This window comes from Solanum stenotomum, chromosome 1 (assembly GCF_019186545.1).
Source record: "Solanum stenotomum isolate F172 chromosome 1, ASM1918654v1, whole genome shotgun sequence".
NCBI classification, from domain to species: domain Eukaryota; kingdom Viridiplantae; phylum Streptophyta; class Magnoliopsida; order Solanales; family Solanaceae; genus Solanum; species Solanum stenotomum.
This window is the reverse complement of record NC_064282.1, coordinates 94869625-94881922: the sequence shown is the minus strand read 5'-3', so window position 1 is coordinate 94881922 and position 12298 is coordinate 94869625. Positions and strand designations below refer to the sequence as shown.

Sequence of the window (12298 nt, the reverse complement as noted above, 5' to 3'; positions counted from 1 at the left end):
TAATTATTCTAATTCGTTTTTAGGAGATTAATTGAGGTAAAACCAGATTTGGGTCAGTTTAGAAAAGTTAGAGTTCACGCTAGGGCTTGGAGAAAAGAGAAAAGAGGAGAAAGGAGAAGAGGAAGCAAGATTCGTTGATTTCGTCAAGGATAGCTTGTGGATTTCGTCGGGGGTGATCCCTAAAAAGGTATGTGAGATCATATAGTGTTGGGTTAGTTCATCCACGTGCCAATCATGATTCAATTCAGCGAAATATGTGTGATTTGAAAGTAAATCCTTTGAGTTCTTGATGAAATTTGTTTGAATTCTTGTAGGTTGTTTTGTTGAAGTTTCTTGTGATTTGATTCATGTTTCCGGGTATAATTTCAGTTTGAACCTAACATATATTGAGGGTATAAATGATCCTAAGTGTTTGGGGAAACAACCATTGAAGTTTAGAGGGTTTAGAGTTGACAAACGGAGAAGAAAAGTCGTCAAGCACCTGGGGAAGGGGGTGGGGCATCGCGCCAGCTAGCACACCCCAAAGCAGTCCCTGAATGTGGGGCTCTGGGGCGACGCGCCATCCAGAGTGCCCCAACTTGGTCTCTGAATGTTGAGGGCTGGCGCCCCGTGCCTCTCAGAGCACCAGGGAAGCCAGTTCTCCCCACTCGTTCCCTACCTTTTCGTACTTGTTCCTTAGCAATGCACCTATAATTTTTAGTTGATTCCAACACTCTAAGGTACATCTAAACATCATGAAATCATCCATAAACATGAGATCATGAACCTTGAATCCATAATCCAATTCAAGGAAAGTTAGGATCAAAGTCAAGAGAAGTAAGAGTCAAGTCAAGAAAAGTTCTTAGAGTTTTCCAAAAGTCTTTTCCAAATGTTTTAACTTTGTTCTAAGACTTAAATTTCAAGTTAAGCAAAAAGTAAAGAGTTGAAGTTCATTTCTTCAAAAGTATATGGGGACTAAGTATTCCCAAAGAGATTTAAAATGTTTTCACATTTAAATAAGAATGGAAACTGAGATTTCCAAAGAGCCTTCGGGCTAGTTTTCAGAAAAGAGTAATAACTTTCTAAATGAAGCAAGAAGGGGAACTGAGACTTCCAAGATAGCCTTTGAGCTAAGTTTTTGAGCACTAATCTCAAATCACAGAAGAAGTATGTTTTTAAACATAAGAGCTAGTATATTTTGGGAGTAGTATTGAGCACCGAATTGAGGGCGAGCATGAGTTCAGATAACTCATGTCTCCATAAAACCACTAGCCACCATGGGTAGAAAAGAGTCATACTTTTTAGATGAACCCTTTTTACAATAGACTAGTGGATCCATTTAGTAGTTCAGGTCGTATACCTCTGGCCGGGTATAGAATGCACTGCTAGCGTGAGGTAGATCGATGTATCATCACTATAGATCTTATGTGATGGTTGTCGGTTAGAGAAACTCCCACAGAAGTTATTGTATTTTTATATACATCAGTTTATTGTATTTTTACATACATTTCAGAGTTATGTTGTATCCTTGTATATACACAGAGTTGACATCATGTTTTTAAACATTTTTTCTTTATATTGCACTTGTTTTAAACTACTTTATATTGAAATGAGTTCAGTTAAGTATTCATGAGTTGAGAAGAGCCAAGGTAAGTGTTTCTTCTAGATTCCCTTTCAAGCCTATATTGTTTTAGCATTCCAACTCGCATACTCGTACATTCAATATAGTGATGTTAGTTGGCCTGCATCGTCTTCTGATGCAGACACAGGTAACTAGGATCGGCATCCCAGCGCACCGTTGATCCTGTGAGCAATTCAGAGTCAGTCGGTGAGCCTTCTTGCATTCCGGAGGATCTATTTTCATTGTTTTCTAGTTAGTTCATTAGGATGTTGTGGAGTTTGTCCCAACATCCATCTCAGTTGTTTTAGAGGCTTCATAGACAGTCAGATGTTAGTCCTGTGAGTCTTTTCATTTTCATTTCTTATTGTTAAGACTTGGTTTGCCACTTTTGGCTAAGTTGAATGTTTAATCTTTAAAACATTCTCAGTTATTTTATTATTCATTTTAGTTAAGTTCTTTGATCATTATAGATATGAATATTGTCTTCCGCTGAGTTAAGTAAGCCAGGCCAAGGGTTCGCTNCTTTTCATTTTCATTTCTTATTGTTAAGACTTGGGTCGCCACTTTTGGCCAAGTTAATGTTTAATCTTTAAAACATTCTCAGTTATTTTATTATTCATTTCAGTTAAGTTCTTTGATCATTATAGATATGAATATTGTCTTCCGCTGAGTTAAGTAAGCCAGGCCAAGGGTTCGCTTGAGGCCAGTAATGGTCTTCGAGTGCCAGTCCCGCCCAGAGTGTAGGCTCGGGGCGTGACAGTTTATGGTTAAAAATACACATCTGATATATCATTTTTTTACTAGTTTCATATCTGAATTATCATATGTTTGTGTTTTCTTTATGAACAATCACAAAATATTTATCAAACACACGTTGAAGCTGACTAAATTAAGTGTTTGAATACAATTCCCAAAAAAAAATGTATGACAACTTAATTTACTTATAAAATTTCATCTACATGGCAGCTGACACATTAATTTCGAGGTATATGTTTATAAATAATTGGTCATAGTTTAAATAGGAAAGGGATAATGCATAAGTACCCCTCCCTAACTAGGATCTTATTGCCCCGTTAAATTATTTTAAAATATAATAAATACACTCTAAAAGCTGATGTGACATAGAGAGTGTACACACTCTCTTGAAGGCAAGTGATGAGTGAATATATTGGACACATTCACTTTTTAATTTCATTAGTACACACAATTATTGATATTAAAACCTATATATATTTAATTATTTTCATTTCTTTCTTCGTAAAATATTTATTTTAATTTCTTTCTCACTTTAAACTTTTAATTCTTTTTCATCAATTTCTTATCTTTCATTTTTAATTATTCTAAAAAATATTATGTGTATTTTTTGAAAAATAATTAAATAGTGTCCTTTAATTTTAACGTTTGAATTTTTTAATGTTTTATTTGATTTTCTTCACTTATTTTGATATCCGTTCGAAATTAACTTATTTTAAATACAAGACACTTTGGAATTAAATTTAAAATAAAATCAAAAGGAAAGATCATGAAAATACAAAGAGTAAATAAAATGAGCAGAAAAATAAAATTGAAAAAACAATGAATGATTGTGAATTTTTTTAAAAGTAAAGTTAAAATACAAGGAAAATTTTTTAATTTTTTTTTTACGTGTATTAACTTCATTTAAATACAAGATAAAGAAATACGAAGATTTTAAAAAAAAATCTACACATGTGAAAGGCATGTGTGTACATATACAACCAACTTACCTAATTGAAGGTGCCACGTCAACACAATCGGTGCACGAAAATACAAAACAAATAAGTTAGAGAGTAATAAAACCCTAATTAAGTTAAGATGTATCACTAGAATTTTGATCATAATTTAGGGAATACTTATACATTATACCAATAGCAAACATAAACACCTTATAACTCAGATATATTTGACATATTGTTTACCATAATTTATAAAATCATAATTATACATGAGCCAGTCACATATGTGTCACAAATTTATTTTTTTCTGCAATGCACATAATCCCTTTCTTTCTCCCTTCATTGTTGTTGAAAGCATAGAAGTAAATTAATTTCCCAAATTTAATATAAAGTAAGAGACTAAATTAGTTTCAACCATTTCATTTGTTGGCTTGCGACCTTTTTCCCATGCAAATGCCTAAGAAACACTTGTAACAAAATCCCCATAATATATACTCTCACACAAACTTTACGATGTTGCAACACATTAGAAATATGAATTATCTTCTTCATGTGTTTCTAATTTCGATAAATTGAAGATTATATAGTATCTTAAGTAGCTTTACATATTTTTTGTTTAATATTAAATACAACATTCCACTTTTATGAATTTTATTCATGAATTAAATTAATATCGTTAATCTCAGCACTACCTATTGTATAACTCAATTTTAAAAATATATAGAAGTTTTATAATAATGATAAAGAACAAATGTGTAACGCAGATTCTCAGATATTAATTTATAAAAAACATACATCGAAGACTAGAAGCACACAAAAAAACAAGGAAATGAGATCTTTTGTCTTCTTATAATTTGAATAGAAGAAAATATATTTTTTCCAGATTAATTATCTCTTATGTGTAAAAAGTGAAGATCCTTACAATACACACACACATATAATTGGTGGCCCAAAATTTTTTTAAAAAAAAAAACTGAAAATTGAACATACCTTGCAACGAAACTCCAAAAGCTCTCAGACAAACCAAAAATTTCGATTTTTCTTCTTATATATTTTTAAATATGTTGCATTTTGATGATCATTTATATAATTCAAACTAAGAATGTGGAATCGGACCAGATCGATAGTAGACCAGACCAAACCGCCCCAAGACTAAGGGGCATCTGTTGAAGCCATAATTTTCTATGAAATCTGATTTTTAAAATCAGATCTTTGTCAAAAAAATTTGCCATTGTGGTGCTACCAATGGCTTAAAAAAAGACTTAAAAAAAACTGATTTTATATAAAAAAAAAAATTCAAAAGAAAACCCTCCCCATTAATCTTTAAGGGAAGTGCTTACAGTAAACTTGGTCAGAATTTGGCCAGAAAATTAAAAAAACTATAATAGTAATATTTAATTTCAACATTTCAACTTTTTGATCTCAAATTTTCAAATCTCAATTATTTTATTAATTACTCACTCCATTTCATATTAATTGAATTATTGAGGTGTTTCACACCCTTTAAGAAAAGAAGATTAAGACATAAATTAGGCATAACTTTCCATTTTTATCCATATTAATTATTGTCAAATTTATGATTAAAATAACTAAATATTAATTAATAACTAATTCCAATACTAACTAATGAAGGGTAAATTGGAAGAACATTCTAAAAGTAGTCTTGAAAATTGAACAATTAAGTTAATTTAAAAAATAAAAATGTTTCAAAAATTTAATTAATATGAAATGGAGAGAGTAGTAATTTATTAATATTCTGAAAGTCATAGTAAGATTATTATTACAATATTACTTATTAGTTACTTCATTACTTATCATTATGAGTTATCAATTCATTATTTTTATTAAATTGCTAATAAAATTATTATTATTGCAATATTACTTATTATTATTCGTTATTAATTTATTATTTCTCTTAAGTGCTAGAGAGAATATTATTACAATATTACGTTTAGTTATTACCTATTACTTATTATTTATCTTAAACTGTTAATACGATTATTCTAGCACATGTATGACACGTGAATTGCATACATTAACTCAATTTTACCTAGAAATTTTGAAGATAGTATGATAAAACACTCAATAATTTAGATATGTAAATTATAAACGATGTCAAGTTTATAAGATTTTTATTTATTAAACCCCACAAAGAGAGTTTACTGCATATGAAACCCTTTTTCTTTCTTATTCTTGATTTGCTTTTACTTTATTATTGTATCACTATATGACTAAATCAAGTGATTTTTTTTTTATTTTCATGAAAATAGTAGTCTACAAGTTTCTGTGTTGTTTATTTAGAGGGAAATTAGGTTTTTTGATAGTCAGTTGTTTTAATCGCTTCATGTCGGCTGCCACCTCTCAAGTTCTCTTATTATATGAGAGAGAGTTCGCACTGAAGCATGCACGTCTCAGTTGGTGTGCCTGCTTCAGCGTGTTTTGAAAAAAAATTGATTTTTTTTTTGTTCTACTTTAATTTAATTATTGTATAATTTTTTCAAAATTATGGAATCCATTTTAGCTATTATTTTTAGTTTTAGATTCAAGACTTCACACTGAAGAAGGCACGTCGTGTTTCGTAAAAAAAGTTAAAAAAATATTTCTTTTGTTCTACTTTAATTTAATTAGTGTCTAATTTTTTTAAAATTATGAAATTCGTTTTAGCTATGACTTTTAGTTTTAAATTCATATTCTTTAGTTATTGCTTTATTATTTTGAATGTCGGTACGTAATATTTGTTTATATCTTGTAACTATTTTGAGTAAAAATTCAACGTATTATGGACATCTTAATGAACCTCTTCCCATTAAATTTTCGCAGGCAAAAAGTAATTAACAACTTAATATCTGAAAATCATATTAAAATTTAATAATTTTTCTGAATTCTACCTATTACATAAATTAAAATAAAAAAATATGAAAATATTGAACCCGCGTTAGCACGGGTATCAAACAGTTAGAGAAACTAAAAAAAGGGTTACAATTTTAGGTTAGTTTCTTGATTTTTGTGTTAACTATGATCTTTATTATTTAGTTTACATTCAGCCCTATAGTTCCACTTCCACATATTAAGTGATGCTTTCAGCTAATGTGTCTATCAATTAGTCTCAGATTTTTAGTATTTATGAGCTATTCAGTTTATCAATATTATTAGTTTTGCAGACCATTAAAGTGATCCATGATTAAATATATTCTCAATAATATATTTAGATAATATATAATTAGACTCTTAGTATTTTCTTGACTCTGGATCTAGGATTTAGGTCTAGCCGTATAGAGTTCTTTCAAAATCTCAATCCTTGTTTCTTGTATTTTACTCTAGCTATATCATGTCTCTCATAAATCTGAAAGTCTCATGATTCAGAAATACATGACTTATATATGTGTACTCATTTCAATATTCAAGACCTTTGCCTCATAGCAATAAGATACATGACATCCTGATATGTCATCAATGCTTTTAAACATTTCTCTCAAAAGTAAGTTCCCCATTAGTGTGTATTTGAAATACCATCAATAATCGTGGATCAATGTATTTATAAAAGAAAAGTTCACTAGTAGTATGGCAGTCAGTTATGGCGTCTACAATTATGGAAAATATTCACATGAGCTGTCAGTTATGTTTAGTCAGGAGTATTACTTAACTTCGAGTTGGACTAGATTCAATTTACCCAAGTTTCAGAACTACGCGCCATCGTAGGTTTATGTGTTTCCTAGTGGATACATGCTTTTAGTTTAGTGGTACCACCCTAGATGAGATCAGCCTTTATACCCTGGCAAGGTATATTGGACCTTGATGAGGATTATACATCAAACTCCATGTTTAGGTTAGGGTGAAATCCGGAGATCTACGAAGGAACGCTAGCTATATGCTTAACACATGCAAGTCGAACGTCTACGAAAAAGTTGTCGTAAAGTTTCGTTCCTCTCCTCTTGATCACATGGCTATATGCCGGCTAATATTACCTTCCGCAGTTTTGTCTCTGATATTGCATGACCTTATATTCAATTATTTTAGTCAATATTTATCAGATCCATGTTTTACTACTTGGTCATTGCATCAGATTATATGTATCAGTTTCATATTCAATTAGCATCTCAAATTTTCATGTTCAGTTTTACATATGTTCATACATATCTCTCATACGCAGTACATTCAAAGTGTTTATCGCATACCTCTTATGTCTATGTTTTTCATGTGATGTAGATTCAGGTGCTTACTATCAGGATCATAATTTACAGGTTACAGTCAGCAGGTGATGAGTTCACTTTGTTTGAAGACTCAATCAGTTTGTAGTTCTAGTATCTTATTTATTTTCATAAGTATTGATTAAGGGTAGTACTAGAGGGGTCATGTCCCGGCTACCTATATTCAATATTAGTAGAGGCTTAATAAACTATGAGTTAGAGTTAATGTATTCAACCTACTTAGTTCCAGTTACTTTTTAGATTATAATTGTTGTAAACCAAACTTTGTTTAGTAGTGTATTGAACCAACTTATTTAATAATTGTGCTTCCGCTTAGTTATTTTAGCTCTTATTCATATTTATATTCATGTTTAGTTACTCATGACTTATGCCAGTATCAAGGATTAGTTTGGGATCACTTGTGACTTTAAGCATCGTGTTATGACTAGGGAGGTAATCTCGGATCATGACACTATTTTTATAAGTTATGCTAAAAAGATGTTGGGTATAGATTTATGTCTTTGAATGATTATTCTATTTGTGAATATAGAGATTCAGAATTCTTTGAACATACTTTTTTTTCGAAAAATAATGTGTCCAGTGATGTGCAAAATAATGCTTCTACATATATGTTTGTTAATTTTTATCTTGTGTCTTCTTCTTATGTTCGTTTAGTGTCTACCTGTAACACCTCAGAAGTTCCTCAGTACTAATCAGGAAATTAATAGAAGAAAATATGACGTTTGCAGATTTTTGATATTTACGAACAAGGTTTACGAGCCATAAAAGGTATTATGGTTCATGGAAAAGGTCCATAAAATGAGACTTCATAAATCATGAAATTTAACTCAGTGATTACAAATGAGTTTATGGAACGTGGAAAGTTCTATGAGTCATAGACATGAGTCGTAGAAGAACCTCTGAAACATCGATAATTGAGTTGGACAGGAGAGCCTTGATATGTGTCGTAGAAGTGTTTATGGCTCGTAAACATCTTTTATAGTTCCAAATCCTGAAACCTCAGAACCTTTAGTATATTGGATCGACGACCTGACATACAGTTTGTAAAAGGAACTACAAGTCATGGTTTGGGTATCGTAGATTAGACTTCAGAGAATGTGTATTTCAATATATTGATTTCTATGAATGGATAGTACAAATTGTATAAGGAATTACGAGTCATAGAAGGTTTCGTGGATTGAAAGTTTAGAACCTAGGATTTCTTCTTTGATTTCTATGGATAGGGTTCCATGGTCCGTAGATGGAACCACGGACCGTAGATGGTCCTCGTAGAGTCTTTCTGGCAGATTTTAATCATGGTTAATTGGGTCTTTTCCCACTCTTTTAATTCCTATATGACGTCATTTTGGCCTATTTTAAGTGGGTTTTAGTGATTCCTATAGATCCTAACCTCCCATTATCTCCTAATTCTCCCAAATCAAAGTTTATTCTCTCCCAAGTTTTCTCTCAAGGCAAGAACAAGGGATTCAAACTTCAAGCCTTCTATCCAAGATTCAAGCTAGGGTTTCATTCAAGGTATGCAGGAAATTCATCAATAGGTCTTCCTTTATTAGATTAAACCAATTTTGATTTGTGGGTGGGTCGGTCTGATATAAGATATGTGTCTTCTTTAATTTTACTTTATTTGTCAAGTCTATATTTACATGGCACAAAAATAAATTTATTTTGTCATGTCATATTTTTTCTTTAACAAATTTGGCTGAGTGATTTTTTAAACAAAAAGTCTTTAAGTTTAGTAATTTTTTTGATACAAAACAAAGTTGAATGACATTGCTACATAATGCTAAGTCTCGCTACATAATGCCAAGTCATGTTACATTTTTGTTATAATGTACCAAAGAGTGAAACATAAAACCATAATTCTTATTTCACAAGAAACATTAATAAAGGCATAATACATAAATATGTCATTTAACTTGGCCTAAGCTAATATCTATGCCCTCCAACTTTGGGTGTACACAAGTAGACACTTAGACTTATATAAAGTTGAATAAGTAGAGACACGCATCCTATGTGGCATAACACATGTAGGATGCCACATAGCACGTGAATTTCTACATAAGATGTCAAGCAGAATGCATGTGTCTACGTGTTCAACTCTATATAAGTTTAAGTGTCTACTTGTGTACATCCAAAGTTAAAGGACACATTTATGTATTATGCCATTAATAAAACTAGAGGAATCAGTTGGCAATTTCTAGTGGATTAACACGCATAACAGGATAACAAATCAAAGGGTGAACCATTGCAGAAGAAAACCCAGCTCCTTGTTCCATATTAAGTTTCTCAGCACCTTTAATTTTCCAATCAAAACATTGTATCAACACACCAAGTGTCCTATGTAACACTGCTGCTGCAAGTCCAGCACCAGGACATCCTCTTCTTCCACCACCAAATGGGACATAACAGAAATTCTGTCCTTTCATAGCCTCCAATTCATCAGGCTCGATTGCGAGCTGGTTCTCCTCCCCTCCACCAGAGTTAACAAGGTACCTCTCTGGAATAAACTCATCCGCATTTCTCCATTCATTCGAGTCCCTATTAATCGCATAAATGTTTAGTACAAGCCTAGAATTTTTGGGAATTGTGTAACCATTGACTACACAATCTTCTCTGCATTTTCGGAATACTAAGGGCAACGGGGGATGTACTCTTAGTGTTTCCTTGACAACAGCTTGGAGATAAGGAAGATTTGGGATATCGGAATCATCAACTAGCCTGTTTGGCCCAACTACTCTGTCAATCTCTTCTTGGAGCTTCTTTAATGCTTTTGGATGGTTCAAAAGCTCTGCTAATCCCCATTGCAAACCAACACTTGTTGTATCAGTTCCTCCCAAAAACAGATCCTATTAAAAGAGGAAAACAAAACATTATCCTTTTTCAATTTGTATGGTGGTGCTTTATTTGGCATGCACGGAACTTAAGAATGAAAGAAATACATTGATCATTACAACTTATGGTTTAAACATCTCGTGATTGTCTATAGCTATAAGAGTAGGTAAAATGGGCAGTTTAAAGTCAAAATGTTTCTAAATATATATATATAGTATTTATATGTTATCTAGAAAAACACTTTGGGAGTGAGACGTGGTGGGGAGTGGGTGGTCAGGGGTGGCGGGGGTTGGGATGGTCAAGGGGAGGGTGGTGGGGAAGAGATAATGAACTTGCAGTATCACTTATATAACTTGTTTTGGCTACGAAAGTCATTTTTAAATAACTTATTTTCGTAGAGATTAAATGCTTTCCTGCGACACCTTAAAACAAATGGCGCTATGCTATATAAAAGGGAGTATTTGGAGACAAAGAAAAGCTAGTAGATGACATACATATTTTCATACTAAAATGTACTTTGGAAAGGATAGATAAGAGTCTTATTACCAAGAAAAGACCCTTGATGCCATTTCTAGTGAGCTTCATCTCAGCATTTTCATCATCTGCAATTTCCAGAAGAATGTCCATCATATCCCTCCTCTCTTTTCCTCCCACACGCCTTTCATCTTCGTGTTTCTTTATGATCCCATCCATAAACTTATCAAATTTGAGCAACAAAGCTTTTGCCTTTTTTCCAGCACCAAGCAGATCATATTTCTTCAAAGGACCAAGAATTTCACCTAATCCCAGCTGCCCTGCAAGTAATACTATCCCCTTTGCAATTTCTCTTATCTCCGCGCTCTCGTTGACATTAGTTGAGGTTCTTGTGCTCATACTCAGCCTACAAATAAGATTATTTGTCATAGCCATAAGCTGAATTCCAACATCACAAGCATCCCCTTGTTCCGAAAACTTAACGAAAAATTCCAACACTTTCATCATCTCCTCCTACCTAACATCAGCAAATTTACTAATCTGTTGAGCAGACAGAATCTCAGTCATGCATATTTTCTTCAAGAAAATCCAAAGTTTGTTATAGTCCAAAATTGAGAACATTGTATCATGGTAAATTTGGTATTCTGAAGAGCCAAATTCTGGCCTAGCAGCAAAATTTATGTCATTGGTTTTAAAGACTTCTTTCGCTATAGTGCCATTGGACACAACATATGACGTTGACGTGCCTGCTTGAATCAACATGAATGGACCATAGCGCGATGCTAATTTCTGGAAGGATTGGTGCCACAAAGAGCCAAGAAGATGCAAATGATGGTAATGCTGGTGGACTTGGAGGAAGATGGATTTTTTTGTGTGATTTCTTGATCAAGAATTGAAATATTATTAGACCACATAGTAAACAGATGAACAAAAAAAGCAAGTTATGAAATTGACTTTCTATGGAAATAATTGCCATCCCTGCTAAATCCTATACCCTCTTAACTTGTGTGTTCTAATTTATAGGCACAAGGGAAAAAACATACTCCTTCCGTCTTATTTTACGTGATACAATTACCTTTTATTATTTATTATGTTCCAAAAAAAATGTTACTTTACTATAGATAGAAATAATTCAACTTTAAAATTACTCTTTTAGTTTTAATGAAATGATTTTCAGCCACATAAATATCTAATAATTGTTTTAAACCACAAGTTTTAGAAGTGTTTTTTTCTCAAACACCATGTCAAATCAAACGATGCAACATAAAATGGAACGGGGGAAATAATTTAATATTTTGCAATTTGTAATTATTTTTCATTTAGGGAAAAAGGAATCATTTAGCAGATGCTCTTTTGTCATCAAATAAGGTGAGAGGAATAATTTTGCAAAAGAAGAAGCCACAAGAAAACAATAGATTCCCTCAATACATTAGACAAAAAGAGGTGAGAAGATAACTTGTAGATCTCATATTTTTAAATTATTTCCCAAT

General features: G+C 32.2%; 1 pseudogene; it reads right to left on the bottom strand.

The window, feature by feature from the left end:
- Positions 1–9685: 9685 nt before the first annotated feature.
- On the bottom strand, positions 9686–11784 carry LOC125870263 (3,9-dihydroxypterocarpan 6A-monooxygenase-like; annotated as a pseudogene).
- Between the last annotated feature and the right edge of the window lie 514 nt (positions 11785–12298).